Source organism: Parasteatoda tepidariorum, chromosome 3 (genome assembly GCF_043381705.1).
Source record: "Parasteatoda tepidariorum isolate YZ-2023 chromosome 3, CAS_Ptep_4.0, whole genome shotgun sequence".
NCBI classification, from domain to species: Eukaryota; Metazoa; Arthropoda; class Arachnida; order Araneae; family Theridiidae; genus Parasteatoda; species Parasteatoda tepidariorum.
In genome coordinates this window covers 63,395,947-63,401,607 of record NC_092206.1, presented here as the reverse complement: position 1 = coordinate 63,401,607, position 5,661 = coordinate 63,395,947, and positions in this window count along the sequence as shown.

Genomic DNA, 5,661 nt, shown 5'->3' with positions numbered 1-5,661 from the left:
CACATATATATATATATATATATATATATATATATACTAAATTTTTTAAACTCGACTTGGCTTGACTTATAAGCCATACGCGTCTGTTTAGTTGTTTGTAAAATTATTTCTATAAACCTTAACCGTCTTTTAAGTCACAATAGCAGAAAACAATAAAACAAAAACAATTTAATTATTTTTTCTGTCATTATTAGTTTTGTGTTGCAATTTTTCAATACTTTTTAATCAAAAAACGGAGAATAAAAATTGGATTTAAGTATAATTCCAATAAAAATAATTTCCTCGTATTGATAAAATCGTGTTTATCAAAGGAAAATGAGTTTTCATTTCCATCCATTCCTTGAAATTGAAATCTATATCAATATATTTTCCAAAAACTAATTAAAAACGGAAGCCTCTCATCGCATTTTTTTTAAATTATTATTATTAAAATTAGAAGAAACGATGAGATTTTCCGTTATTTCAAAATATAGCCTTCAAATTAATACTCTACACAACCTTCTGTATCTCAAGAGTAAAGTTTTAAATATTTGCCAATACAAATATCTGCTATTAGTTAAAAACAGAAAATGATTCTTCAGTTTAGTTTTAATATATTTGAAAATCTTTTATCGGGGTTCATCTTGCGAAACCATTTTCTAAAAAGAAATCGTAAAATTGCATTCTTATAACAGACGCTGAACAGCTGACCCAATTTTGAGTTTACGACTACCAATGCTCAATTCCGTAGCCTTGTAATTTGGAAACCAATCCAGTAGGCAAGGGGACCCACATTTGCGTTACATGGTCGGGAAAACCACGAAAACCTCCCACGGTTAGCCGTAAGGGAAGGGGACACTTACTCATGATCCGTTCACCACTGAAGATGTTTCACGTTACGACGAGAATCGGGTGCGGATTTCGTGTTAATCACCCACCGCTGGGATTCGAATCCGGATCTCCTCATTGGAGTCGAGCGCTCAATCGCCTGAGCCTCCTCAGCTCTGTAAAATTATATTAAAATGTTAAGAACTGTGATTTTTACTTTGAACTTTAATTTTTTTTTTTAAGTAAATTGCTATGAAACTTTTATGCAATTTTAAAAAAAGTAAATTGCGGCGAAATTATTTGTAATTTACTTTTTTTTTAAATTACACAATTAGCATTCCACTGCTAACTCACATTGCTCTAGCATTAGCTAGAGAAAAGTGTGCCTCACATATACCCGTTGCAATCTTTATAAAATAATCATTAATCTTGCGGTATTTTAGTATTTATTTCTATTAAATATTCAAATTAAATCAAACTCAGGAATATTTTATATTATACATATTATAGATATTTTGCTTATTCAACACAAGTTTTAATCACCATTACTGCAATGACAGCCCATGGTGGGCCCTGGCCCTCTCGGTGATTTTCCTCCAACTTGACCTCATCTCAGTAATGGCTCTCCAGTTTTTACAGTTCAGTACAAGGGAGTCGAGGTGGCTCAGGGGGTTGGACACTAGCTTCCCAATGAGGTTCCCCTTTTTCGAATCCCAGCGATGGCTGGTCGAAACAAATTCCGCTCCCGGCGCTCACGGTTCACAGTGTTTACGTAAAATATCCTCAGCGCTAAACGGATTACGGGTTAGAGTCCCCTCGTCAGGCTAACAGTGGTTTTCCACTTCATGCACATGCGGGTTAGTTCCATAAAAAAGCCCCTCCACGAAGGTGAATTTCTCCTAATACATGATTAAAGAGTTCCCTTGACTTCTGAATTGGGTTCAAAATTACAAGGCTATGGAGTTGAACATTAGTAGTCGTCAACTAAAAAATGGAGTCGGATGTTCAACGACGGTTATAAAATTATAAAGTTCAGTATGAGGAAGCTCTTGCCTACAGAATCGGACCATCTGAGTTTTGGTCTTTCCCTTGACCAATTCCCACGTGTCATAGTCATAAAAATGTTTCAAGCTGTACATTTATTCTGTGATCGCATTACATGGTCAGCTCGTTTCACCCTTTGAATTGGTAAGCCATGTTCTTTATAAAGGCGGTAAAATTCATGGTTGGATCTCTTTCTCCATAGTTGTTAATCTGGACACCCGCACCGAAGTTCTTTCGAATGCTCACCTATTGCACATAAACGTCTTTTGAGTTTTTAATCCATGATTCTGAGGTGTATATAAGTACAGGTTTTAATAAAATCTTAAATTTAGTGACTAAAAGAAATAAAATGAAAATTGTGTATGACCACTTGATGTACTTTCAGTGTCAAATTCGACAAATGGTTAAGTTATTAAAGTACGATTTAATTTACTAGTACTTGACTAATATCCAGAATTTTAACAATTTAATAGTAGAAATAGAATTATGATTTCGCAATTTATTCTTACTTTTAATTGTAATATTGAATGTTTAATATTTTTGCGTTCCTTTTCACCTTCGGGCCTTTATTAGCAAATATCATGTCATTCAACAGTTTTATAGAAAATTAGTGATGGAATTGTATTTTATTTTGCAGTAAATAAAGTTTACTAGGGGCACCAACCCATCAAAACTTATTTATTTTTGACGACGAACCGATTGTTACATCTAAATTAAAGAGTATTCAATTAAAAGATCACAAAATACTTTATTTTAGTAACATATATTTAGTTTTACAGATTTAATTCCCGATTCTATAGGAATAAAATCTAAACCCAATAATTTCAATCAGTTACTATTAAATTCCATCTGCATTTTTGACATTACGTTTTTATGTTATGCACTGTAAAGAATTCCGATTCAAATTAGGGTAAAAAGTACTAGCATTCAGCGGGCCAGTATTTAATAACCCAATAGCCCAACTAATAGCCCAATAACAACTACATGGTTGATATATGTCAAAAGTATAAAAGAGTCTTGTTAAATGAACCAGAAATATGGTTTATGATCTCAGATGAACACAAAACTGCATTACGAAATATATAATTACATGAAGATCTGAGTGACGATTTGATACTCGATTAGATACCTGCTTCGTAGGTAAATCGTGGCATTTCTCAATTTAGATGCCAATCAGGTTCGACACACATGCGGGATGACGTTTATGGGTATCCAATTAAATCTGATTTAAATCGCATGATTAGGTATTTATAATCACTTCATTTCTTTACGAGTTGCAAGTATCCAATCGCATAAAAAGCTCCAAATAATTATTACTCTTAGTTATAAATGTTCTATTAGATTTGTGAATGTGAATTTCTTATTTCTCTGCATAACATAAAAACATAATGATATAACACAGTCTTGCATTGTTGTCGACGCCTTACACTGTCCGGAAAATTGCCTGGCAGATTTGGTTTCTCAGAAACTATTCGATTGGTTTCTCTCAAATTGTGTATAATCATGTAAAATTACAGTTTTTAAAATGATGTAAAAAACTGTATACCTTACCATTCAAAAAAATTTCGACTATTATTAAATAATAAAAGATAATTAAAAAATAATAACAAATGTTCAATAAAAATTACTTTCTGCATGGAATTATTTTTGGATAAACGAATTTTATGATTGTGAGCGCAAATTTTTCAATTAGCCTAAAAAAGAGAAATGGCGAGATACGTAAAAAGAAAAATTAACATTAAGAGGTCCCGCTCTCCTGATTAAAATATGGGGACTATATTTCCTGATTCATCTGCCAATATGGCTATTTAGCTTCAGCATGGGTTGTAAGGAAACTAGCTGCCTAAGGTGGTGGACCAAATATTCTATATCTTCTGCGTTACAGTCGAATGGTGAATCTTTCAGCCAAAGAACATGCATAGACTTAGACTAAAGTTATGTACGTAGCACCTGTCCGCGAAGCGGACACTCCACTACTTCATCTATAATAGTGCCCGTGGGCACCTATAGTAATGTCGATAAAGTTCGAAAAATCAGGTCCTTGTTGGGGTTAGGCTTGAGTTGGAGTAGTTGCCCTGTTACGGTTAGGTATAAAATAAAAAAAGGAATGAAAAGTTGCTAACAAGCAAGTGATAACAATTTAAAAAGAAAAAGAAAAATTAATGGCCGGGTGAAACGATATAGTGGTACATTTTTGGAGTTGTGTTGCAAATTTTACAACCCAGAAGGAATATTAATTTTTAAAGTCCCAGAAAAAAAACCAATATATTCTACAAAAAAGACATACCTCCTCTCCATAGAAGCTATCCGTACCTATGAAGAAAACAACAACAAAAACCAGTCAAAATGAAGTAGTCCAGTTCTTTTTACTAAATCTTTGTTGTTTATTGGAGATTACTAGGCAAACATCTTAAAATTATCACAGTGAGGCACGACATCTTAAAAATATCATCAATGGCACAACATCTTAAAAAATATCATCAATGGCACAACATCTTAAAAAATATCATCAATGGCACAACATCTTAAAAAATATCATCAATGGCACAACATCTTAAAAAATATCATCAATGGCACAACATCTTAAAAATTTCATCAATGGCACAACATCTTAAAAAATATCATCAATGGCACAACATCTTAAAAATGTGGGTACTATTGGTAGCTGGAGCAGGAGACCGAACTATCCCAAGCTAGTGCGTCATAAAGAAGAGTATTCAATCAAAAAGAATTCTTGATAAAAGGATTGAATCATAAAATTTTTCAAAAAGGGAACAGCTGCCGATATTTTTGAGATTTTCTTTGAAAAATTAAAACAGCATTACAATAAAGCTAGAAATGGCTGTGAAGGAGTCCATCAATGGCGGTGTATACTGCGGCGCCATGTAAGGTCCGAAACCCTTTCCTCAAAAGAGGAGGGAAGTAAAAAAAAACTCCGCGAGGGAGTAAGTATATCGTTGGGGGGATGGAAGATTCGAATGCCACGAGCGTTTTTCGCGCTCTGGCTTTTATAGCAAAAAGGAAAAAAAACCGAGTTGAGTACTCAAGGTACTGAAAGTATGAATTAAAGAAGTAAAATTTTAAGTTGAGATGTATTATCAATATTATTTTTAAGTGTTATTCTCACCTTCTGATTGACGTTGCAAAGCTAAGTTTCAGTCGACTTCAAATTCTCGTGCTACATCAAACGACGCCGACAGCTTTTTCCAAGAAAAGGAGTGTCTGAGGAATGTGCAAGGAACTTCCTGGGGAAAATGTCCTCATTGCGCTAACGCGTTAAGGGGCGAGAAGAAAAAGATGAAGAGAATAAAAGTTGTATCATAAAATTATAAATTAAGCCGAAAAAAATAAGTATTTTGATTAACAAAACAGGATATTTAGAAATTAGGCTGTGACTTAATGTCACAGTAGTAGATCATTATTCTGTAGGGGATGGCCCCTTGAGTAGAGATTGAAGTAAATTTAGCACTTCTTGGTTTTTCAAGATCTCCTGCAGCTCCTTCACGATTGATACAAGTCGATGAGCTGAGGTAACTTAAGTATCCTTAGGCTGGGAGCTTTTTCTACTGGGACGGGCCTCGCACCCAGAGAAATTGGAGGTGTGGCTTCCCTCGCAGTTGCAGCACTTGGCACGGGAACTTCTATCCTTCTTGCATTGATATGAGTAGTGCATTTCTGCACATTTCATACATCTAGGTTGATTGGATCAGTGTCGCTGGGTATAACCGAAGCCCCGGCATCTGAAGCATTGTAGCGGCCGCCGGCGGCCACGAAATCTCTCGGTGCTGATGGGTATCTGTTGTAGACTCT